Source organism: Chrysemys picta, chromosome 4 (genome assembly GCF_011386835.1).
Source record: "Chrysemys picta bellii isolate R12L10 chromosome 4, ASM1138683v2, whole genome shotgun sequence".
Lineage (NCBI taxonomy): Eukaryota > Metazoa > Chordata > Testudines > Emydidae > Chrysemys > Chrysemys picta.
In genome coordinates this window covers 133,603,313-133,629,830 of record NC_088794.1, presented here as the reverse complement: position 1 = coordinate 133,629,830, position 26,518 = coordinate 133,603,313, and the positions used below count along the sequence as shown (strand labels likewise).

Sequence of the window (26,518 nt, the reverse complement as noted above, 5' to 3'; positions counted from 1 at the left end):
AGCGAGGGCACGGCAGGCTCATGGAGGGGGTGGAATGAGGTGGGAAGAGGCGGGATGAGAAGAAGTAGGTGGGAGTGGTGCCTTGGGGGAAGGGGTGGAGTGGGGACAGGCCTGGGGTAGAGCCAGGGGTCCAGCACCCCCTGGCACATAGGGAAGTTGGTGCCTGTGGAAGATGGGCATTCATGTGTGGAGCCTGCTCTGATAGGTGTGCTGAGAGTCCATTCAAAATGCAGAGGTGGAGGTGCTACCCTTCACTTTATAATGCGTAGCCCAGTGGTTAGAGCCCTCAGCTGGGATATGGGAGACTCAGGTTCAATTTCCCCCCCTTTGCCATATGGGTAGAAAGGATTTGAATAAAGGGCTCCCACCTCATAGGAGAGGGCTTTAAGCACCGAGCTACGGGATAGGCCAGTGTGGGGCTCTCTCAGCCTCTCCTGTTGAAACCTCTGTCGATAAATGCTTAAACAGTCATTGGGCCAAGGAGCAGGAAGGACTCAATATCCCAACAGTTAGAGCACCCACCTGGGTGGTGGGAGTTCTTGGGTCCAGTCCCCCTGCTCTGCCACTCTTCATTACTTATCCACAACGGCTCCAGGCAGCAGGTGCCCATTTGTGGATCCCTAGCAGAGCTAGATGCCACCCTAGAGCCTGGACTTATGCAGCTCTCTCTGAGAGAGGGGCGGGGCAACCCCTTTTGTTTCCCATTGGTTGGTTTAGGCGGCTCCCCAACAAGCTTGCTGGCTTTTGTGGTTTGCATTCCTAGGGTGCCTGTCTCTCCCCATTCATGGTGTAGGGCGCCGAGGCTTTGTGGATCACAGTGTTGTTTCTGTGGTTTTCTAGACACCTGAAAGTTGGGTGTCATGATGTTCAGTGTTGCAATGCCTAAGTCCCTTTGTGGATCCCATCCAGAGTGAAACACAGTGAAGAAACTACTCTAAGGCAAGTTTCCTATCTAGTGAGAAAGAACAAGAATCTGAAATATATTTGAAGAGACTTGTGCCTGATCCTGCAGTGAGGTTCCACGGCAGTACACAGGTCTCCTTTGCTGAACTTCTTGCAAAATATGGGTCATGCAAATATTATAGAAAACAGTGGCAAGAAAAAAAATCTATTTTCCTAACACTAATGAGAAAGGTGTGCAGTACTTAGGCAACCAGCTGGGATAGATTTCAAGGACTTAATAAAAGTGCTTAGAAAGCATAATGTGCCCAACCCAGACTTTCTATCTGTGCAGATTTCCTGCAAAACTGAGCTTATATTAAAAACATACAGGGAAGAAGTGTGATGCATGTAAATATGAAACTGTGATGCCTTTTATTTTCTGTGTACTTCATCAGTGTATTACTGGGGTTTTCTGTCTTCACCTGCCATTTTCAAAAGCAGGGTCTCCAGCCTTTACCAGTGACACACTCACTCTGTGGTCTCATAGAAAGACTTCATTTCCCCCCTTTTTATTGCTTCAGCTTACTCTATCTTAAAAGCAATTTAGGTTGAGGTACAGTTTTGCTCTTTGTGTATGGAAACTGGTGGAGAGGTAGAGGAAAGCTGTGATACACAGGAGGGATGGGAAAGGAGATGGCTCACTCTTTCAGGATCAAATCACTGTTTTCTGATGAAAATTTGTTTATGGAATTTAAGGGTCGTGGGGAAAAGTAGATGAAGCATTAGGGAGGGGAGGGGCAGGGCAGAAGAGGGTGGAGAAGTCATGCCTATAAAACAGGAGCAGGCTGAGGCTGCTAGGAGCAGAATGGCTTCAGCGAAGAAAAGGCAAAGGAGAAGGAAGAAGTACTGGGGTGGCCAACCCAGAGCAGGTATGGATGGGGTTAGGATGATCCTGGAAAATGGAGTTATAGTGATAGTGGGGATAGAAGCTGAACAGTGCAACTTCCCTAACACCCCCTTTCCCTAAAGCAGTAGTTCCCAAACTGGGGTTTGCAAAATGTTACACTGGGTTCTCGGGGGGGAAAAAATCCCTAATGGTGGACAGAGCTGTCTCTAGGGACCCCAGGCAGCACAGGGCTAGCAGTCTGGAGCCCCTGGACTTCCAAGACTAAGCAGATCAAAGCAAGCATATCTATCACACTGATGAGATTTAAACTTCAAGACTCCTTATAAGAAACGGAAAAGGAGGTGGATATTCTTTGCTGTTTTTAAAATTAAATAGGTAGCTAGTATTGTTTTTAAAATTATTATGAAGAAGTTTAAGCTTTGTTGTAACGTTTGTTGTTTGCATGGACTGCTCAAAACCTGAATGCTTGTGTAGGAGGAACTCTTTGAGTTGGCTTCTTAAATACCTTCATGCTGTTTCACGTCTGATACTCCTTGATGAAACATAGGAGCCTTGTCTTATAATAGGCTTATTCAAAGTGATTAAAAACTACAAAAGTGAGATCTTGGAAGAGTGCTGCTGTTTCCATAATGTAATAAAAATACTGTCATGGTAAATAATAATTAATAATAAATAGTGTGTAATAAATATGTCAAAAACAAATTTTATATTTCCATGATCACTGCTTTTATAATTTATACTCAGGTAAAGGAGAAAATCCCTGGAAATATCCATTTTTATGAGGGGGTTTGTGAGACTTGACATTTTAGTGAAAGGGGTTCACAGGTTGTTAAAGTTTGGAAACCACTGCCCTAAAGGCAAGTCTGAGTTGCTGTTAACAGGACACACAGCCAAGCAGTTTATTCTGTCTACTAGAGAGGACAGTGGTACTAGTAAATATTAATCAGTTTATTGCAATTTTACATGAAAATGATTTCTTGATTGCATTTTCTCATAATAGGATGACTAAATATTGAATGTCCTAATTTTTTTCCCTTGAGCCATCCTTTTGGTAAGGTATGAGATTTGTGGGTGCTCACTGTTTTTAAGCTGTAGAAGTCAAACTTTATTAAACATTTAACTTAAAATGCAATTGTTAATGTGGTGGATAGATGTGTTTCTAGTATTAGGGGAGTTGCCATGTCTTGGTATCATCTATTAGAAATGCTTTTCTAACACAGCTTGTCTTTCCCTCCTTTGTGGTAGGCTCCTGTGATCTGATGGATTCTGATAAAAGTTCAGACTATGTAGAGAGACTAGCACACAAATACATCGTAAAATTTCTCTTTAATTTATTGGCCTTTCCTATACATGTGTGATTCTCTAGCCTAAGATTTCAGACTAAATATCTAAGTTGGAAAAAGCTGCCTAATGAGCATATGTGACTAATTGTCTGTGTTGGTAAATTGACGCAAACTGATTCATTTGCAAAGAAATGAGCATGGGAGGAAACTGCTTCTGATTTAACTCCTGTGTTACCACCTGCAGCATGAAAAACCCTTACTTTTGTTTGTAGTTTTAAGTAAACACAGAAGAGACACAGTATCCTCTGGAAAAGCTGTGGCTGTTATAGATGTAGTTTAGCTATTTATCTGTGGTTACACTGCCATAAACACTAACTTCTCTTTTATAACTTGGATGCAATTTAAAATAATGGCCAAAGAAAAATAAAGTTAACGAAGCTGAAAGAGCTGTTTCTGTTGCAGGCTCTGGACCACTCTTTCTGCTATGACTTTAAAAAAAAAATCCCCTTAACCTGAAATTTCTTAGGTCAGCAGATTTATTTTCTGAAAAATTGAGTTTTTTTCAGACAAGTTATCTTTGTGTAAAGGAAGTTTAGAAAAAATGCCCACGTCTGATGAAGTGGGCATTCACCCATGAAAGCTTATGCTCCAATACATCTGTTAGTCCTAAAGGTGCCACAGGACCCTCTGTTACTTTTTAGAAAAATACAGCATCAGCAAACTGCCTAAGTATATTCGAGAATGTGTCCTATTTATATCGACTTCAAAATAAATCTTGTGCTGCTTTATATTTACAAACACGTGGTTGTTCTCCCTTCTCTACAGCAAAAATGCACAGTGGAGTCCAGTACAGAGTCAGAATCTGAATCCAATAATGAGGTAATTTCTTTTGCTGCTTGATTCCCTGGGGACTGGGGTTCTGCTCTCTGATCATATGAAACAATGTCAGGGGACTCTCTCTCACACAGCCTGTGCTCCTTCCCTGCCCACACTCCTGAAGACTCTGTAGGGGAGAAAAGGCTTTGTCTTCCCTTCAGAGCATCCTCGTGTGTGTGGGTTTGCCCTCCCCCCCGAATGGCTGACTTTGTGGGGGGGGGGTATTGACAATAGTGAATGTTTGGGGAGCTGAATGTAGTACTAGAGTTTCTCTGTTATAAGGTACTTACAGCTGAATTGGGTTGTTTCTGAGAAGGTGGCTGTTTTTCCCCCCTTAATAGCTCAACTCTTGTGCAACTGGGCTCCAGCATGTTATAGAGTTCCTGCAGATAATTCTTGCCTTATGTGCTTCCAATGCATATTCTTGTCATCAACGGAGTGCAGTAGAGAGTGGATTTGACTTTCCCACTTGCTGACAACAGTTGCCCCTAATTTCTTTCATTCCGCAAAGAACATTTCCACCTGTTACCCTGATGGATACAAGATAAAGAAAACAGTAAATCTTATGTTGTGATGGTGTGAATATCTTTCTGTGGGTATAAAACTCCAGAATCTAACTGTAAAGATCCACCAGGTTAATATTGCCCCCTCTGTTGTCTGGAGACGTAGTAGGTGTCTTGCTGCAGTCTGTCACCTCTTCCTCATGCTCTGTGGAGGGTTGCTGAGAGGAGAGACTGGGAGGAGGCAGAAATGAGTTCTTCTACCAAGAATCTGACCAGAGGTAGATGACTTCTCTCTTTGAGAACAGAAGCTACAAAAGCCCCTCTTCTATGCAGTCATCTGTGACTGCTTCCATTGAGAACCAGGGAAGCCCACGGTTTGGGCCATGGATGATGATAGGGGTGGCTGAGGCAGACATGGTTGCCTACGTAAGAGGGTTTGCACGCCTTCATTGGAGCAGAAAGTGCATTCTTCTTCGAGTGATTGTTCACGTCCATTACACATTAGGTGTACGCGCGCCGCGTGCACGGACGTCGGAAACTTTTTCCATTAGCGGCTCCCGTCGGGTCGGCGGGCCCCCTCCTTCCCGCCAGAGCGGCGCCCCGCTCCAGGGTATATATATCCCTGCCGACCCGACCCCTCCAGTTCCTTCTTACCGTCCGTGGCGGCGTTGGAACAACTCTGTCTCTCGTCTGAGAGTGTCCCTTAGCAAATAGTCATTAGAGTTATCTAGTAGTCATCAAAGATAGAGTTTACTCAGTAGTTAACGGCTCATTAGAGTACTTAAAGCTCCTGCTGGGGTTGTTTGTTCAGCCCCGGCACCGGCCCCGGGCGGTGGGGTATGCCACACGCCCAGGGTTTCAAGGCCTGTGCCACGTGCCGCAGGCCTATGCCATTGAGCGACCCCCACGCTTCGTGTCTGCGTTGCCTGGGGGAAGCTCATCAGAAAGAGCGCTGCAAAATCTGCAAGGCTTTTAAGCCCAGAACTAGAAAAGAGAGGGACTTTCGCCTTAAGCAGCTGCTCATGGAGACGGCGCTACAGCCCTCTGCTTCGACGGCACCGTCTGCCTCCGTGCGAAGCGCACCGGCTTCGGTGAGGGAACCGGCACCGGCGAGTCACTCGAAGACCGTGGCACCGACCCAGCGGGGAAGGGCACGACGCCGATCGTCTTCGCCGGCGAAAGTGAAGGGCCAGCCTAAGGCCCGCGGTCGCTCCCCGCATAAGAAGGCGGCACCGGTAAAGACCTCGAGTGCCCCTAAGGCCGACACGGCCTTGTCAAGGACCCCGGTAGTGGCTCCGGCGCCGAAGGGCCCGTCGAGCCCCGGGATGAGCGCGTCGAGCGACAATGAAGGGCTAGAGGAACTTGTGGAACAGCCCTCCACTCCGGACACGTTTGAGGCAGCTAAGGACCTCATCGCCTTGTCCGTTGAGGCCCCAGTACGCGCTGAAGGCGCCCCGCCTATGCTGCCGCGCAGAGGCAAGCCGGCGATGGTGCGCCCGTCACGGTCGCCGTCTCGGCACCGTTCCAGGGACCGGTCCCGGTCGAGCTCCGCCTCGGTGGACTCCCGGTTGCCCCCGGCGCAAGAAGCACCGCAGCAGTCGGGCTTCAGCACACGATCGGCACCGACTCAGCAACCGAGCACGAGTCGGCACCGTGAAGCATTGGCGGCTCGTTACCCAAGGCTGACCAGCTGTAGCCGTTCCCGGTCCCGGGATCACCGGTACCGTTCCAGGTCCAGGTTGACGAGGCGCCGTTCCAGGTCCTGGTCGCGAAGGCGCTATTCTCCAAGATCGGACCGGCACCGTCCTACGGCGCCACCGTGGCCTTCCAGGTCACCGTCCGTGGTCTCGGGGACTGACTCAGACCGATACGGCGGGGTTGCCCGTAGATCACAGGCCAGCAGGGACTACGGACAGTCACAATGGGGCCAGCCGAGCCAATGGCCATTCTGGACACCCTGGGCCTACCACCAACAAGGGCCCCCATCGAGGGCTTCGAGATCCGGGCCATCCCGGTACCGATCCCGCTCCCCGCGGCACCGTCCGCCATCGTATAGGGAGGCAACGGTCTCTAGACCACCGGAGCGGGAAAGAGGGGACTCGGCACCGAGTACGGTACCGTCCCAATCCCACGCGGCGGGTCATGCCGCAGAGGAGCAATTGGCTGAGGCCGGACTGCAGGATACTGAGGATGGGCAAAAGGCCCCGACCTCGTCCTCCTCGCCAGATGAGGCAGTTGCGGGCACATTGGTGTCCGGCCCTCCCCCGATTGACCATCGGGCACATCAAGACCTGCTTCGCCGGGTAGCCCTTAATCTGGGTTTGCAGGCGGAAGAGACCGTGGAGCAGGACGACCCCATGGTCGATATCCTGAGCCCAGAGGGCCCCTCCAGAGTCGCTCTCCCGATTATACGGACAGTACAGTCCAACTATAAGACGGTGTGGCAAACACCGGCCTCTAGCGCGCCAACTGCAAAGGGCGTGGAGAGAAAGTACTTCGCCCCATCTAGAGGGTTTGACTTCCTCTTTCTACATCCGTCCCCCTGTTCGCTGGTGGTCTCGGCGGTGAACGAGAAAGAGCGGCATGGCCAGCAAGCTCCTGCCCCCAAGGGCAAGGAAGCTAAGAGATTGGACTTATTCGGGAGGGAAGTCTATTCATCGGGAGGCCTTCAGCTGAGGATCGCCAATCAGCAGGCGATCCTAAACAGGCACAATTTCAACTCCTGGGCATCAGTCGCCAAGTTTAAGGACTCCCTCCCACCTGACGCTCATCAGGAGTTCACGGCCCTGGTAGAGGAAGGAATGGCAGTAGCCAAGACCTCTTTACAGGCCGCTCTAGACTCAGCCGACGCTGCGGCCAGAACAATTGCGTCGGGAGTCGTGATGCGGCGTTCGGCGTGGTTGCAGGCTTCAGGTCTCCCGCCGGAGGTACAGACCATGCTGCAGGACCTCCCGTTTGAAGGTTCGGGCTTGTTTTCCGACCAGACGGACGCCAGGCTGCACAGCCTTAAGGACTCACGAGCGACCCTTAAGTCACTGGGTATGCACACGCCGGTGACGCAGCGTAAGCCCTTCAAGCCCCAGCCGCCGCAAAGGCATTACCACCCTCGGCCCCGACACGAGCCTTACCGCCGTCGAGGCAGGGATAATAGGCGGAGACGAAACAATACGCCTAACCAGGGCCAGAATCATGGCCAGGGCAAGCCACAGCCGGGAAATAAACCAGGCTTTTGAAGCTACGCCCGAGGACAGCGTACCACCTCCTATACCGGATCCTCCTTTGGGTTTCAAGGACCGTCTGTCCCGTTTCTACCGGGCCTGGTCGCGCATAACATCGGACCGCTGGGTCCTGCACACAGTGAAGGTGGGTTATACCCTCCAGTTTTCCTCGCCCCCTCCCTGCCATCCCCCTTCCCCGTCCCTCTTCAGGGACCCTTCTCACGAGCAACTCCTCGTACAGGAGGTACAGACCCTTCTCACTGCAGGAGCAGTAGAAGAGGTCCCTCTGGACCTAAGGGGAAAAGGATTCTATTCCAGATACTTCCTGATTCCCAAGGCAAAAGGGGGCCTCCGTCCTATCTTGGACCTGCGCGATCTAAACAGGTTCCTGATCAAAGCGCGCTTCCGTATGGTCTCCCTTGGAACTATTATCCCATCCCTGGATCCGGGGGATTGGTATGCTGCCCTCGATATGAAAGATGCCTATTTTCACATCGCAATCAATCCGGCCCACAGGCGGTTTCTGCGCTTCATCGTCGGCCAGCGCCATTTCCAATTTACGGTCCTGCCCTTCGGCCTGGCGTCAGCACCACGGGTGTTCACGAAGTGCATGTCCGTGGTAGCAGCCTTCCTTCGAAAAAGAAGGATGCGTGTGTTCCCGTACCTGGACGATTGGCTACTCATGGGCAGGTCGGAGGCCGAAGTCCGATCTCACGTAACGCTGGCCTTGCAGACGTTCGACAAGCTCGGCCTCCGGGTCAACGTACCGAAATCCACGTTAGTCCCCACTCAGAGGCTGGACTTCATAGGTGCTACCCTGGACTCTGTAACCGCGCGAGCGAGTTTACCAGAGGCACGGTTCATGTCAATTCACGGGGCCGTAAGCTCGGTCCAAAAATTTCCCACGACAACAGCAAGATGTTGCATGCAACTTCTGGGGCATATGGCAGCTTGCACACACGTGGTCAGACATGCCCGGCTGAGGCTCCGGCCTTTACAGTTGTGGTTCGCCCACACGCATCGCCCCAACAGAGACCCATTGGATCAAGTAGTCACGATCCCGAACCAGGTGCTCAGCTCGCTACGCTGGTGGCTCGATCGCCAGCAGGTATGCGAGGGGATCCCCTTCGCTACCCCACAACCCACTCTGACGTTAGTGACAGACGCATCAGACATAGGTTGGGGGGCGCACCTGGGGGAACTGCGGACACAAGGGCTGTGGTCCAGAGAAGACAAGCTGCTTCACATCAATCTGAAGGAGCTAAGAGCGGTTCGCCTCGCCTGCCAGACCTTCCACGCCTTCCTAAAAGGTCACAGCGTGGCAGTCCTGATGGACAACACTACCGCCATGTTCTATATAAACAAGCAGGGCGGGTCCCGGTCTTCTCCCCTCTGTCACGAGGCTCTCCAGTTATGGAACTTCTGTATAGCCCATGCAATACACCTCATCGCGACGTATCTTCCAGGAATTCAAAACGGCTTAGCGGACCGCCTCAGCCGCTCCTACCGAATACACGAATGGACGCTGAGAGGAGACGTCCTGCATTCGATCTTCCGGAGGTGGGGTTTTCCCCGGGTGGATCTGTTCGCCACCAGGGACAACAGCCAATGCCCTCAGTTCTGCTCGTTCCAGAACCTCAGCCCGGGATCAGTAGCGGATGCCTTCATGATCCCATGGGGAGGGAGCCTAAAATATGCCTTCCCTCCATTTCCACTTATACACAAGGTTCTTCTCAAGACCCGCAGGGACAGGGCAACGATCATTCTTATTGCCCCGGCCTGGCCCCGCCAGCATTGGTTCACGTCCCTGCTGGAACTGTCCATGGCCGATCCAATCACCCTTCCCCTCCATCGCGACCTAGTCACACAAGACAAAGGTCGCCTACTCCACCCGAACCTGTCTTCGCTTCATCTCACGGCATGGTATCTCTCTGGCTGAACGATGCAGAACATAGGTGCTCTCACCAGGTTCAGCAAGTCCTCCTTAATAGTAGGAAGCCCTCTACAAGGGCAACATACCTGGCGAAGTGGAAAAGGTTCTCCCACTGGTGTGAGCCCCAACGCATACAACCTTTACAGGCCTCGGTTCCGTCCATCTTGGACTATTTTACTGCACCTCAAGAATCAAGGGCTTGCGCCCGCCTCAATTAGAGTTCACTTAGCCGCTATTTCGGCTTTCCATCCGGGAGAGTTGGGAGTGTCAGTATTCTCCAACCCCACAGTGGCCCGATTCCTCAAGGGGCTGGAAAGGGTGTTTCCCTACTCACGCCCGCCGGTTCCGACGTGGTCTCTGAACCTAGTGCTAAATAGACTTATGAGTCCCCTCTTTGAGCCCCTGGCCACTTGCTCCCTCACGCACCTCTCCTGGAAGGTGGCGTTTCTCGTGGCCATCACGTCGGCCAGAAAGGTATCGGAATTGAAGGCCCTCTCGTCGGAGCCACCTTATACGGTGTTCCATAAAGATAAGGTGCAACTTAGGCCGCACCCCAAATTCCTCCCAAAGGTGGTGTCACAGTTCCACATGGGGCAAGACATTTGCCTTCCGGTGTTTTTTCCAAAACCCCATACGGACCCTCACCACCGCAGCCTACATACCCTGGATGTCCGAAGGGCGTTGGCATTTTACCTGGAGCGGACCAGGTCGTTCCGCAGAACACCCCAGCTGTTCATTGCGATTGCGGAACGTATGAAAGGCTTGCCTATTTCGACACAGCGCTTGTCGGCATGGATTGTGCACTGTATACGCACTTGTTATGAGCTCGCCAATGTTCCGGCCCCGGAAATCCGGGCCCATTCGACTAGAGCCCAAGCGTCCTCAATGGCCTACTTGGCGCAGGTCCCGATCCAGGAGATCTGTAAGGCAGCCACCTGGTCGTCCATACACACGTTCACAGCCCATTACGCGATCCATCATCAGACCAGAGAGGACGCGATGGTCGGTCGGGCTGTGTTACAGTCAGTTGTACCTTGACTCCTACCCACCTCCAATGGTAAGCTTGGGAATCACCTAATGTGTAATGGACGTGAACAATCACTCGAAGAAAAAACGGTTACTTACCTTCTGTAACTGTTGTTCTTCGAGATGTGTTGTTCACGTCCATTACACTTCCCACCCTCCTTCCCCTCTGTCGGAGTCTCCGGCAAGAAGGAACGGGAGGGGTCGGGTCGGCAGGGATATATATACCCTGGAGCGGGGCGCCGCTCTGGCGGGAAGGAGGGGGCCCGCCGACCCGACGGGAGCCGCTAAGGGAAAAAGTTTCCGACGTCCGTGCACGCAGCGCGCGTACACCTAATGTGTAATGGACGTGAACAACACATCTCGAAGAACAACAGTTACAGAAGGTAAGTAACCGTTTTTTTCCTCTTTGATATTCCTATGTTTCCCCACCTTTTTTCAGTAACTCCTCGGAGTACCCAAATCAAAACAAGAATTGTTAGTGCCAAAATCAGCTAAAAGTCAAACAGGCTTTGATAGGAATTTTCTGAGGTAAAATTTTTCAGAATAGGGTTTGAAAGGTCTGAACTCCTCTCCAGGCCTAAATAGGTGGGACTTTGGAAGAGACTTTTCTGAAAACATCCATTCAGTGTGCAGCAGCAGTCAAAAAAGCGAACAATGTTGGGAATCATTAAGAAAGGGATAGATAAGACAAAATATCATATTGCCTCTATATAAATCCATGATATTCCCACATCTTGATTACTGCATGCAGATGTGGTCGCCCCATCTCAAAAAAGATATATTGGACTAGGAAAAAGTTCAGAAAAGTGCAACAAAAATGATTAGGGGTATGGAACGGCTGCCGTATGAGGAGAGATTAATAGGACTGGGACTTTTCAGCATGGAAAAGCGACGACTAAAGGGGGATATGATAGAGGTCTATAAATTCATGACTGGTGTGGAGAAAGTAAATAAGGAAGTATTATTTACTCCTTTTCATAACACAAGAACTAGACTCCACCAGGCAGCAGGTTTAAAACAAACAAAAGGAAGTATTTTTTCACACAACGCACAGTCAACCTGTGGAACTCCTTGCCAGAGGATGTTGTGAAGGCCAAGACTATAATGGGGTTTAAAAAAAAACCTAGATAAATTCATGGAGGATAGGTCCATCAACAGCTATTAGCCAGGATGGGAAGGGATGGTGTCCCTAGCCTGTTTGCCAGAAGCTGGGAATGGGCGACAGGGGATGGATCACTTGATGATTACCTGTTCTGTTCATTCCCTCTGGGGCACCTGGCATTGGCCACTGTCGGAAGACAGGTTACTGGGCTAGATGGACCTTTGGTCTAACCCAGTATGACTGTTCTTATGACTTTCTGTGGTGGGTTTCTTTCATAGAGACTAACAGGTACTAATGCTTTGCAGACGAAGGCTTGCCTATTTGAGCTGCTGAGAAGGAAGAATAATAGTGACAGCTCCTCAGTGGAGTCTAGTCTGCAGTAGTGGCTGATAGAATTAGACCAAGGAGAGACTGAAGATTGTCTAGGGCAGGGGATCTCAGACTTCTGTACTGGTGACCCCTTTCACACAGCAAGTCTCTGAGTGCAACCCCCCCTTATACATTAAAAACACTTTTTTATATATTTAACACCATTATAAATGCTTGAGGCAATGCAGGGTTTGGGGTGGAGGCTGACAGCTTGTGACCCCCCATATACTAACCTTGGGCCCCCTGACCCCAGTTTGAGAAGCCCTGGTCTAGAGTGTATGGGCTTTCCTGTGAAATACAATTCCTGCTGACAGTATTAGTTTTTAAAATGAAAGAACACTATAAACACCACTGGAGAAAAATCAGTTTAACAAACATGCTTTCTTTAGGGACATACCTAATTGTTTGCTTGGGTCTGCACAAGTTCATATTGTGCACACAGGAGATAGAGATGCAACTTATCACTTAAATGATTGTTAGGATTTGATTTAACTGATCTGGCTGCAAGAAGAATATCAAAACTCATAGGTGGCAGCAATATTTAATGTTCTGGAGCAGCACACAAGGGAGATAAAAGGAAAGAGGATATATAGTTTCTAGCTTCTCTTAGGTAAGTTTCAGGGCTATAAAATATATTTCTCCACTTCATTCCCTCAAATCTATTCTGTACAATAAAAAAATACAGTACAAACACTCAACAGTTAAAGTGGCTTAGATAAGTGTTTTTATTTTTTTAAATGGTACTTCACTTTCTTCTGTGTTTTATTAGACTCTTGCAGAAATGTTTAGAGCACTTAAACTGAATTCCAAGAGATGTTCTTACTTGTTCTAAATGGCATTGGACATCTCTGCTCTCTACATTTAAAAACATCCAGAAAGAACTTCTGGTAACCATGTATGAGACCGTTTGTAAATATGTATGTCTGATGGGAATACTTCCTTAAACAGGGCCTGCCTAGCACACTTACTGAAGGAATCTTCAAGAAAGCAAGGGACACACTACTTCAGGTAGGTTTATGCACTTCTGCCATTTCATTATGTAGCAGCCTTGTTTAAATTTCCTTAAAAATAAACAGTTGTTCAAGTTGTGGAGTGGGTGGATGTGTTGATTCTAAATGCTGCTGTTGCTTATGTTTTTCTAGTGTGATCTCTTGGTATTGCAGCAATGAATGGTTGTGGGGAAAACTGGATGGGTACCAAACTTTTTTTCCAGAGAAATGTCAAGAAAGGTGCAATGGATAATGTAGTGATCTGCTTTATTTAGACCTATTTGTTTTAGTTTTTAGATCCATATGATGGTGATTCAGAAGATGCACAATTTGCCAGAGATGGTGGAAGACATTTACACTTCTGAAAACAGAGTTCCTACATATGTCTTCAAATTGGGTCTCCCCAATAACAGAAATCTGTGATGTCTATATGCAGCCAGAAAATGACCTTAAAATACAGATGGAAGTTATCACTAAAGAGAAAAGTGATGTTCCAATAAGACTTGCCAGACCATGTGAACTATCCAGAACCTCTGGAGTACTTGCCTCTGCAATGTGGCTGACATCTGACTGTTCCTTACTCATGAGTGTTGATCCTTCAAAATACGCTGGAGTCCTAGAAAGCCCAGTCCCCACTACTCTGCAACAACCCATGTTAGCAAAGTCTGATGGTGAAAATACAATGTGTGGCCAATCAATAATAAAAAGAAAACTAGGGCTTCCACTTCTAAAGGGTATTGGTGAAAAGCTAAGAAGAAAGATTAGGTTGCATGCAATTTCTAAGCTACATATAGGCTAATTTATGATTGGAATTCCCTCTGTTTAAATGTATAGTAAATGAGAGACAAGACTTCAAAATGTCAACTAGGTCTAGCAGTACCCTACAGAACATTAATGCTTGTGTAGGGGAATTGGAGCTAATATAGAGCTGTACCAGTAGTTGTGATCAAACCTGATCCCATCCAACATACTGTACTCTGCCTTCAGTCCTCTCCTTCCCCAGCAACCCAACTCTTGCACCTGTGGCCAAGTAATTATGCATTTCTTTAAGCAATAAGCTTCAATAGATATTATGCCTTAGCATTGTATATATGCCTATGCTATTGCTGCAGGGGTCAGGCTTTCTCATGAAATGGTGGTTGGAGAAATGCATAGCCTCACATCCGAAGAAGTGGGCTGTGGTCCACGAAAGCTTATGCTCTAATAAATTTGTTAGTCTCTAAGGTGCCACAAGTACTCCTGTTCTTTAAACTGAAGTAGTGTTTGTAATTCTGTAACTGCAGAATAAGTAGCACTTCTCATATTGTTTCACCTTCACAGTGACTGCACCATCTTCAGCGAGGCCTGTGTCTGCTTCTTGCAGCTGCTTTGTTCCTGTCGTGAATGGTCACTTGCAGGTTCAACCTTGGATAACTGCCAAAATAACACAAATCAGAAGTTTGTGGGAGCAGATAAGCCTCATCAACTTTCATTTTGCAGGGTCAAAATGACTTTCCCTTTTATTTGGTGTTGACAATGAACTCTAATAGAGCCTGTTTCTCTAACCTTCTCTCCAGCACTATGCACACCAATGTGGGTTTCTAATGTAAATACCAACAATTGAAGCTCTTCTACAATGAGGGGTTTTTATTCTTCCTTTATGAGAATGATTTTTTTTTTTCTTAAACTCAGCTGCTAAACAGAATGATCAGGACCCGGAGAATAGGGTTACCATACGTCCTTTTTTTCTCGGACATGTCCTGCTTTTCGGCAGTCAAACCCCTGTCCGGGGGGAATTGCCAAAAAGCCGAACATGTCCGGGAAAATGGCGGCTCTGCTCCTCCCCTGACTCTTCGGCTCTGTTTAAGAGCCGAGCTGCCCAAGCGCTATGGGCTTCAGGCAGCCCCCTTGCCTCCGGACCCCAGCCGCCGGCCGAGCACTTCCCCTCCCGGGCTCCGGCGGCGCAGGGTCTGGAGGCACGGGGGCTGCCTGAAGCCGGTAGCACTCGGGCAGCCCGGCTCTTAAACAGAGCCGAAGAGTCAGGGAGGAGCAGAGCCGCCGCGGCTGGAGGCTCTGCTCCTCTTCGGCTCTGTTTAAGAGCCGGGCTGCCCGAGCGCTACCGGCTTCAGGCAGCCCCTGTGCCTCCGGAGCCCGGGAGGGGAAGTGCCTGGCTGGGGGCACAGGGTCCAGAGGCATAGGGGCTGCCCAAAGCCCGAGCGCTACCGGCTTCACGGTTTGCCGGGCAGCCTCCAGACCCTGCGCCCCCAGCTGGGCACTTCCCCTCCCGGGCTCCAGCTGTGCTGGGGTAGCGCCGGCCGGGGGCGCAGGGTCTGGGGGCTGCCCGGCAAACCGTGAAGCCGGTAGCGCTGGGGCAGCCCTTTCCCCGTGGCTGGGAGTGGGAGGGAGGAGGGGGCGGAGTTAGGGAGTGGAAGGGGTGGCGTTGGGGCGGGGCTAGGGGTGGGGAAATGGGCGGGGCCAGGGCCTGTGGAGGGTCCTCTTTTTTTATTTATTAGATATGGTAACCCTACCGGAGAATAAATAAGTTGTAATTAGCTTGGGCTACTTCTTTTTGCCTTCCCCTCCATATGGTATGGAGTAGATTTTTTTTTTTTTGGAGAAGGAGAAAGGGCTTCATAGAGCCCCTTTGCTCAGCACTAGTAAAATTGTCTGCTACTGAACAAATGTAGAGGTGTGGGACTTGCCTATTAGCAGGAAGAGAGTGAGAAAAGGGTATTTTGTTGCAGCACCATCCAGAGCCACAGGGATGTTTGTTTAAACTTCTTTTCAAATCTACTATCCCAGTATATAACCTGTATTTTATTACAGTTGAAATAAACTACTTTAAACCAAGCCTGAATTTTAGTGCTCTTCTTTAACTGTATTTTCTCAAGATGGAGATGAGGGGAAGTGTGGCAAGTGAAACATGTAAAATAAACATAGTCAGTTAGAACCTTCGTGTCTTAAGTTCACTAAAGTTTCACCCTGCTTAAAAATCCTCCAAAGACTCTCAAGTGTGCTAGAGCATATATGTTGCTAGTATGGATTTCCAGGGCCGCCCAGAGGATGCAGGGGGCCTGGGGCAAAGCAATTTTGGGGGCCCCTTCCATTTAAAAAAAAGTTGCAATACTATAGTAACATGTATTTGGAAATGTAAAAAATAACCAGTGAAATACATTCAAAAATTAATTTTTAATCATTTGAAAATACACAAAATACATTATTTAAAAACAAATGCTTTAATGGTATGTATACATTTGCAATTACATAATGGGCTGTTGCTTGGTGATGGTTGGTGCCAATGGGCTGTCACTGCCTGGGGGTGGCGCTACTGTTGCCCAAGGCTGGGTGGGGAGCTGGGCTCTGGGTCGGGGGGGGTGCCCAGCTCAGAGGGGCTGGGCTCAGAGCTGGGGGTCAGGGTGGCGGGGGATGGGGTTGGGGGGTGTCCAGTTCAGAGGGGCTGGGCTCAGAAGTGGGGGGTCAGGGCTATAGGGGGATGGGGTCAGGAGGGTGCCTGGCTCAGAGGGGCTGGGCTCAGAGCTAGGGGTCAGTGCTGTTGGGGTATGTGTGTCCGGTTCAGAGGGACTGGGCTCGTAAGTGGGGGTCAGGGCGGTGGGGGGATGGGGTTGAGGGGGTGTCCAGTTCAGAGGGGCTGGGCTTGGAGCTGGGGGTCAGGGGGGGGGTGTGCCCGGCTCAGAGAGGCTTACGATGCCGCTTATCCCCTCTCCCAGAGCCTCAGCGAGCTGTATCCAGGAGCTCCTGCCGCTCAGCCCGCTGGAGCTTGCAGCCCCGCTTCCTTACCACGCGGCTCTGAGCAGGAGGACCTCCGCCCCTGCCCCCAAGCCACGCCACTGCAGCGCAGTCCAGGAACGCAGCGTGCTGAGGTGCCGGGGGATAGGGGAAGGCGAGGCGAGGCGAAGGCAGGGGGGAGCCTCCGACATTCTCATGGGGGGCCTTGCAGGGCCTGGGGCAAATTGCCCCACTTACCGCCCCCCCATCTGTCTGGGTGGCCCTGTGGATTTCTATGGTGGAAGAGTTGTAAGAATACTTAAGATTTAGGGGAGGGATAGCTCAGTGGTTTGAGCATTGGCCCACTAAACCCAGGGTTGTGAGTTCAATCCTTGAGGGGGTTATTTAGGGATCTGGGGCAAAAGTTGGTCTTGCTAGTGAAGGCAGGGGACTAGACTTGATGACTTTTCAAGGTTCCTTCCAGTTCTATGAGATAATATATGGAAATATACCTATTTAATGAGTGGCCACAATGTAAAATCATTTCATCTCTTTATGTGTTGTCACAGAGTGTGGGGGAGTCAGGGCCCGCATCCCCCACTTCCTGCGATTTACCATGACTCTCAGCCAGCCCATAAAACAGAAGGTTTATTAGATGACAGGAACACAGTCTCAAGCAGAGCGTGTAGGTACAGCCAGGTCCCTCTGGGGGGCAAGGATCTTAGACCTCAGCCTTAGGGTTCCCTGCCTCTTCCCAGTCAGCCCAAAAGTGAAACCCCCTCCCACAGGCTCTCCCCCCTCCTTGACTCCTCCTCTTCCTTTGTCCAGTTTCCCAAGCAGACGGTGGCACCTGGCCCAACCCCACTCCTGGCTCAGGTTACAGGCTCAGGTACCGTCCCTCACCTAAAGTCATTCCCCTGCTCTCCCATCTCCCATGCAGACAGTCCAGTAAAACTAAACAACATTCCCAGGTCAAGCCACCCCGCTCCCTACTGAGTCACATCTCTCCCCCCTTCGAGACTGAACTGAGCAGGGTCACTCTGACCCATGACCTGGGGAAGTTCAGGGCCCCCTCTCTGGGACAACGTATCCGCTATCACGTTGGCACTTCCCTTCACATGGACCACGTCCATGTCATAATCCTGCAGGAGCAGGCTCCACCTCAGGAGCTTGGCATTGGCTCCTTTGATCGGGTGCAGCCAGGTCAGGTGAGAGTGGTCGGTGTACACAGTGAAGTGTCGCCCAAACAGATATGGCTCTAGTTTCTTAAGGGCCCACACCATGGCCAGGCATTCCTTCTCGATGGCCACATAGTTTTGCTCCCGGGGTAGCAACTTCTTGCTCAGGTACACAATGGGGTCTCTCTCCCCTTTTCATCATCCTGCATTAACACCGCCCCTAGTCCCGTGTCTGAGGCGTTGGTGAACACCATAAAGGGCTTGTCAAAGTCTGGGTTTGCCAGAACTGGGCCACTGACCAGAGCCTCCTTCAGCGCCCGGAGAGCCTTCTGGCACTCCTCGGTCCAGACCACTTTGTCTGGCTTCCCCTTCTTGCACAGCTCAGTGTTGGGGGCAGCTATGGTGCTAAAGTGGGGTACGAACCTTCGATAGTACCCCACCATCCCAATAAAGGCTTGGACCTGCTTTTTGGTTTGTGGAGCGGGCCAGTCTCTGATCACCTCCACTTTGGCTGGTTCCGGCTTTAGGCAGCCGCTCCCCACCCGATGGCCCAGGTAGGATACTTCAGCCATCCCCACCTTGCACTTCTCAGCTCTTGGAGTCAGTCCAGCACTTGTCTAACCTGGGACACGTGGTCCTCCCAGGTCTGGCTAAAGACACAGATGTCATCAATGTACGCCACAGCAAAACTCTCCATCCCCCTCAGTAGCTGATCCACCAGGCACTGAACGTGGCCGGCGCCCTTTTGAGGCCGAAAGGCAGGGTCAGAGACTCATAGAGCCCCAGAGGGGTGATAAAGGCCGATTTCAGCCTGGCATCTGCATCCAGTGGCACTTGCCAGTAGCCCTTTGTAAGATCCATGGTGGTAAGATACCGAGCGCCTTCCAGCTTGTCTAGGAGCTTGTCAGGCCTGGACATGGGGTAGGCATTGGATACACTAATGGCATTACGCTTCCTATAGTCCACACAGAACCGGATAGACCCGTCCTTTTTGGGGACCAGCACCACCAGCGAGGCCCAAGGGCTGGAAGACGGCTGGATCACCCCCAAAGCCAGCATCTCCCTGACCTCTCTTTCCAGGTCCTGAGCAGTTTTCCCTGTGACAAGGAAGGGGGAGCATCTTATAGGAGAATGTGATCCGGTCTCCACCTGGTGGACAGTCAAATTAGTGCATCCAGGCTGTTTGGAAAACAGCTGTCGGTACTGATGCAGAACCCCTCTGATCTCAGCTTGCTGGGCAGGGGTCAGCCAATCAGAGAGGGGAATTGTTTCCAAGGGGGAACCAGCTCTTGTCCCAGGGAATAGATCTACTAAAGAGTCATCTCCCTGCTCCTCCCAATGTCCACACACGGCCAACACCACATTCCCCCTGTCATGACATGGTACACCCGGTGGTGATGTGCCCCGTTAGACAGCTTCACCACATAGTTTACCTCATTTAGCTGCTTGATAACCCGGAAGGGACCTTCCTAGGTGGCCTGTAGTTTGTTTTTCCTCATGGGGATGAGAACCATCACCTGATCCCCGGTGGTGTAGGCACGAGCCCGCGCCGTGCGGTCATACCAGACTTTCTGCTGCCTCTGAGCTCTGGCCAGATTCTCCCTGGCCAAGCCCATGAGCTCAGCCAGTCTTTCTCGGAAGGTCAGGACATACTCCACCACCAACTCTCCATCAGGAGTGGCCTTCCCCTCCCATTCGTCTCTCATCAGGTCTAGGGGCCCCCTTACCCTCCTGCCGTATAACAGTTCGAAAGGCAAAAACCCAGTAGACTACTGGGGCACTTCCCTGTACGCAAACAGTAGGTGAGGTAAATACTTGTCCCAGTCCTGCGGGTGCTGGTTCATAAAGGTTTTCAGCATCATCTTTAGCGTTCTGTTGAACCTCTCCACCAGCCTGTTGGATTGGGGGTGGTATGCTGAGACCCAGTTGTGCTGGACCCCACATTTCTCCCACAAGCACTGAAGCAGGGCCGACATGAAGTTGGACCCTTGGTCGGTCAAGACTTCCTTGGGGAACCCCACTGGGCTGAAAATGGTCAGCAGCGCATCCGCCACAGTATGGAAGCTAAGGGCACTGCCTCGGGGTAGCGGGTAGCGAAATCTACACCACCAAAATGTATTTCTTCCCCGACCGGGTCATCTTACTGAGAGGTCCCACTATGTCCATAGCCACCTTCTGGAAAGGTTCCTTGATGATGGGCAAAGGTCTCAAAGCCGCTTTCCCCTTGTCCCAGGTCTTCCCCACCCTCTGACAGGGATCACAGGATCAGCAATACTGTTGGACCGTAGTAAAGACCCCAGGCCAGTAAAAGTTCTGTAGCAACCTCTGCCTGGTGCGCCAGATTCCCTGGTGCCCTGCGAGAGGGATGTCATGGGCCAGGTACAGTAGCTTGCAGCAAAACTTCTGGGGGACCACCAGCTGCCTCCTGCTCTCCCATGACTCCATTTTCCCTGGGGGAAGCCCATTCTCGGTATAGGAACCCCTTCTCCCACAGGAACCTCTCCCTATGATATGTACCGCACCGATGTCGGCTAGGTCCCTTAGCTTCTGCAAGGAGGGATCTTTCTGCAACTCGGCCTGGAACTCAGCAGCTGGGACAGGGATGGGGACCGGCTCCCTCTCACCGGATGGGTCGGAAGCCGCCGCCTCCCTGAGCCATGTCCCTGGGTACTCCCTCCCCTCCGAGGTAGGGCCCTGCGCCTCGGGCAAGTTACCCTCCCCGAGGTCAGGGTGTAGTGGCCCTTGCTGGCTCTGGCTACGGGTTACAACCAGGGCACCCTGGGGGTTGCTTGGCCAGTCCTCCAGGTCCCCCCCCCATTAACATCTCAGTGGGCAAATGATGGTGCACCCCCACTTCCTTGGGGCCCTCCTTGGCCCCCCATTTCAGGTGTACCCTCACCACAGGCACCTTGAATGGGATCCCACCCACCCCCGTCATGGTCAGGTAGGTGTTGGGCATCACCCGATTTGGAGCTACCACCTCGGGCCGGGCCAGCGTCACCTCTGTGCCCGTATCCCAGTATCCATTGACCTTCCTCCCATCCACCTCCAGGGGAACAAGGCACTCACTCCGCAGGGACAGCCCCACGCCCACCCTGTAAACCGAGAACTTTGAATCTGGGGCATCCAGCCCTCCAGCAGAGCTGGCCTGGGGCCCTCCTTTCTCCTGTGCAGTTGGGAAGCGGTCAGCCCTCCTTGCCTGGGAAGCCTGCCCCTCGTCTGACTAGGTCCCTACCCAGATAACCCTCTGTGGGTTCGCTCTGCTCAGTCTGTCCTTGAGTTTGGGGCACTGGGACCGTATGTGGCCTCTCTGGCCTCTCTGGCCACAGTAATAGCAGCCCATGTCCCGTGGGTCCCCTTGAGTCGGCCGGTTGGCCCTGATGGTGGGTGTTCCCTTTGGAAGGGGGTTCTCCATATTCCCCCTTTGGGAGGTCCCAGAGTGACTCTCTCTCTCTCTGCATCATGGCCGGCCTGTTTCTTTGGGACTCCTCTTTGCCTCCCCCTGACCAGCTCTTCACAAACTCATCGGCCAGCCACCCTGCATGTCGCGGGTTCTTTGGTTTTTTTGTTCATCAACCACAGCCTCAGGTCAGATGGGCACTGCTCATACAGTTGCTCCAGTACTATCAGTTTAACCAGGTTCTCCTTCGTCTGGGCCGCATCTGCCCACTTGCTGGCGTATCCCTCCATGCGGACAGCTAGTTGCAGATATGAGACCTCAGGGGTTTTACGCTGGCTCCGGAACCTTTCCTGGTACATCTCAGGAGTCAGCCCAAACTCAGGTAGCAGGGCCTTTTTGAATAGTTCGTAGTCCCCTTTCTCCGCCCCTTACAGTTGGCGGTACAATGCCACAGCTTTGGGGTCCAGTAAGGGGGTGAGAACCTGGAGCCTGTCCGCAGGATCAACCTGGTGCAGCTCGCAGGCCATATCAAAGACATCCAGGAAGTCATCCATGTCCTCCCCCTCCTTACGCTGGGCCAGGATGCACTTAGCAAAGCTCTGTGCAGTCCTCGGTCCCCCCTCACTCACCGCGGCAGGGGCTTGCTGCCCCTCAGCCTCACCAGCTCCAGTTCATGCTGCCTCTGTCTCTCTTCATGCTGCCTCTGTTTTTCACGATCTTCCAGCTCTCACAGTTTTATCTCTCTCCCCCATTCCAGCCGCTTCCGCTCCATGGATGCCGAGCTTCGCCGGGAGGATCCCCTGCTGGCTGGGGGTGTCACGGTGCCCTTGGTATTCGCTGGGCTCCTCCCTTCCCCTAGGCATAGGAAAGATGGGTCTCGGGAAGCCCTCAGCAGCCGGCTGACCACTCCCAGCTGGGACAGACACTGGTGCCTGCGCTGCATCTGCCCGGCTGCTTCCCTCAGAAACAGGGATCAGTTCATTCCAGCAATCTCCCTCCTCCAGCTGGGCAATCAGCTGTTCTTTGATGAGTCTCCCACTGCACAGCCCCCTCTGCTTGCACAGCTCCACCAGGTCACTCTTAAGCCACTTGGCATACATCTTCCTGCTGGCCAATCACAGGCCTGGGTGCTTGCTGCTCCCCAGTTCCAGGGAGACCCCTAGTATGCCAGCCCTTTTCGAGGTCACCACCTCTCTGCCAGGGTCAAGCGGCAGACTCCTCCGCTCCTGGGACCACTTGCTGCAATCCCCCAGGGGACTCTGTTACTGCAAAAGTCCTTCTTGCTGGTCTCACACTCCCAGGGGTTAATTGCCCCCTGAAACCGTCCCTCACTGACTCTTCAGCACGCCTGGTCCCTGTCAATCCCCCTTCATTTTACTGCTCCCCAGTCACTTAATGCAGGAAGCGCTGTCCATGGGGTGCAGTAGATCCCCCTTGACTCCTCCTCTCCCTTTGTCCAGTTTCCTGGCAGAAGGTGGCACCTGGCCCAACTTCCCTCCTGGCTCTGGTTACAGGCTCAGGTACTGTCCCTCACCTAAAGTCATCCCCTGCTCTCCCATCCACCATGCAGACAGTCCAGTAAAACTAAATGACATTCCCAGGTCAATCCACCCCACTCCCTACTGCGTCACAGTGTTCACTAAGTTCAGAATGGAGAGCAGGTTGAAGGTTTAGTTTCTTTTAGTAAACTCCATTGAGGGTTGCACTCTTGTGCTTAAGGAAAACTAAGTTACTCAGCTTTGATGTGCTGGAGGATGACTATTCTTGAATGCTAAAATTTGCTGGGAATAAAAATGCTTCTGCTCATTTTTCTTCCCTGGCATTATAATCAATGTTAGTGTAACCATAAAATGGTGACAGCAAGGCTCCAGTGTGGTGCATACAGCCTAGTTTGGAAACACCAGCAATGTTAATTATTTTATCATGACTGATTCAGTAGCCCAAAGCCTACACTAAACTGGCACTAGGGTGAGTGCCTCCCACTACATCTACGGAGTATCTCCATAGCACCATAAGCCTTGTTCTTTAGTCAATTTTTTTCCTCAATGTTTTCAGTTCTTCTGTAAAAATTTTTTGGATACAATTAACTTTCATCTCAGATAAATTAGAGGTGGAAAAAGACCTATGCTCTAGCTCACTGGGATTTATTTCTGCAACTGCTAGTAAGCTGACAGTTGCTCCTAGAGACAGTGAACAAACTGTTGAAATCTGGACCTCATGGTCCATCCCTTCAACCTGCCAAAGTCGAAAGCTGGGGCACAATGTCTAAACCCCCTCCCCCCTCCAGTGTGTGGTGAACATTATTTAAGCTTAAAATGCTGGAGGATTCTTCATAGCATAGATCAGTGTCTACCTTTACCAAATCCTAGCCCCATGTTAAACAGAAAAAATTCAGAGCCCCCATCTAGCCATGTAGAATAGGAATGGGCTCAGAAGGCCAGTAGCTCTGTTCATGACCCCTCAAGGCTGCTATTAAACATCTCTCAGCTTTTTACTGATTATTTTTGTTGTAAATTTTAGACATGCATGTAACATAGATAAGTGAAAAGAGTTATGGTCCTCACTTTTAGGGTCATTTGACACATGCAAGTCCAGCTGTGTCAATCAGGGCAGGAAAGTAGCCCATTCTCCTTTCAAATCCATAATAGTGTCAAAGGGCTTAACTTCCCCCACCCTTTGATTTACTTCAGCAACTGTATGAGACTATATATTTCAGGGTGGGCACTTCTCCCTCAGTTTAAATTATTTTCCATTTCACTGCCTCTAGCACCAACCTAAATTATTCTTAATATTTGCCCTCTTCAGGCATGCTTCTTCCTTCCACACAGGGAGCTGTGTAAAAATGACTTAAATGAACCCATCCATCCAGTTCCTTCCTCCTGTCTTGTTGTGGTTCTTTCCTTCTTTCTGAGGCTCCAAACCTAGTTCAATAATCGAGGTTTACAGGCTACTTCCTTTAGACAGATTTTTTTTCTAGATGGTTTCAAAACTACACCCCACTTTAGAAAAAGTTGCATTTTTGTTTTATCTTAGTTGGAGGTAAGAGAACAAGCTTCCCTGCATTGCCCACACTATGCCTCAGGCCTGTCTTGTAGGATGACCAGTGAGGAGGGGTCATAGATACTGTCTCCATGTTCAGCCAGTTTTGGCTTGCCTGCTGAGACTGCTAAAAAACACATATGAACTAGTGGCATTTAGGGGAGTGTTTTTTAGGGTAGACACCTGTCCCCCACAGTCTATACTAAGATCAAAAACATCTGTAATATACCAATTGTAACTATAACAGAAACATGTGGTAAAAAGGGAATTATATATAGTATCCATGCAGAAGATAAAGATTGGTCAGACTGTATAAAATTCATTAAATAGATGTTGGTCCATCTTTACTCATACATAAACTGTTTTGAAGAGCTCTAACCTTAAGATCCATATTTGATCATCCTGTGAAAATACTCTTTAGAACTAATTTGTGGATAGCCTTTAATATACTGTCAAGTGGTCTGAAACTCAGTTATCTATACAAGGCCTACATGTAACTTACAGCAAGGATCAGTTTAAGTATACAACAGCATCTTTAAACATGGCAGGTGTGAATGCACAACTCAGCTATTTTAGTGGAAGTTGAGAGAGAACCTACAGAACCTAGCTCTTAAAGCCTTTTTTCATTGGAGCTCTAGAATCTCTAAAGTAGTGCTCGCTCATCAACTGAATCATAAAAGGGTTTCAGCTCAATCATCCCCCTGTAATTTGTTCTAAGCCTGGCACTTTCTTCATTCCTCCTTTAAGGCAGCAGGGCTCAGAGGTTCTCACATATGAATCTTAGTGAGGCTCCACCAAAAGCTGATACTGTCCACCCTCCCAATGGAAGACACCCCCCACTCCAAGGATCAGGCTGCTGGTCAATGACAGGCTACTTGTACTGTTGCCACAGACTCACAAGCCATATGGTGCCATCAGTCTAAGAGCTACAGTTTCCCAATACAGAACAGGTTGTGCTCCCCCCACCAGTACACTCTTGCATATGTATCTCTGTGTAAGCATGGCTCATTGAGTTCTTACAGCCACATGATCAGCCCATCTAAGACCTGTGTTTCCCTGGGTACAGGAGTTCAGAGGTCTCAAATGCCAAATGGGAATACAGAACAGCAAATCTCTAATTACCAATGCAAATTTTGTTATGCATTTGATATTCAAATTACCTAAACACCACAGGAAGTTTAGACAGATGCTCCATGTGGCAACATTCTGCAGTCTAAATACCAGTCTCATTGGATGAGGCTTTTAGAAGATTTAGGGGCCTTCTAGTAAGCTTTAGGGCACAAGGAAATTATGCACTTCACTGGAAAGAATGTTAGAGGCAACATCCATGTTCAGAACTCACATCCCATAAAAAGCTCCTCAGAGGCAGAGAATACCAGATTCTGTGCATGAGGAACATTGATCAAGTGAGACAGTATTCAGAAATTGCAGACTGTTTCGCTGTCCTAGAAATTTCTGAAGATAAAGGAGCCATACAAGTAAAAATCTAGTAAGGATGTAGTTTGAGAGCAGCAGAGTTTAAAATGTTAGTGACTACGGTGTAACCAAAAGCTATTTGGTTGGGTGGGTCAGATTTTTGGGTCTGTCAGCTTAAGTGTCCCTTTAAGGAATGAACAGAATAAAACCAATATCTTTAGCATATGCAATCAGAAGAGACACACCTCTAAGTGTGGTAAGCTAATAGCTCTATGTCAATGATGCCGCTCTCAGAGGTGGAAATAATATTCATTAAAAAAAAAAAAACAAGTGGATCTAAATTCAAGTGTCTGCAAGCATGTTGATATTAATGGAAAGTTACTTCCTCACACATCCACTGTGCTGGTTACTGTATCACTGGAAGTGATGAAACTGTTCTGAAAGTTAGTGTTCTGTGTACAGGGTAATTCTCACGTAAGTATGCAGGTAGTTCATATCTATTCCATGTAGATTAAGCAATGTGTGCAGTTCATTGCTCCTGTGTAACAGTAATATTGGCATGACATCTCCCTTGCCTTCCTTTTGAAAACCAGTGTTTGCTCAATTTCAACTTTTTCCACTGAATTAATTTTGGCTTTTGCATTCTTGTTTCTGCTTACAGGCGATTTATACAGGAGATTTGCAAGTTACAT

General features: G+C 50.0%; 1 protein-coding gene and 1 long non-coding RNA gene across 2 annotated transcripts in view; both read left to right on the top strand.

Annotated features, from left to right (window-relative positions):
- LOC135983199 (uncharacterized) overlaps positions 1–26,518 on the top strand; it is a 372,285-nt gene that overhangs the window by 116,354 nt on the left and 229,413 nt on the right. The gene's annotated exons all lie outside the window — the stretch shown is intronic.
- Positions 1,752–14,943, top strand: LOC135982757 (uncharacterized). The gene is made up of 4 exons (XR_010600307.1): positions 1,752–1,811; positions 3,898–3,951; positions 13,048–13,107; positions 13,379–14,943. It is a non-coding gene; the product is annotated as an uncharacterized LOC135982757 (long non-coding RNA).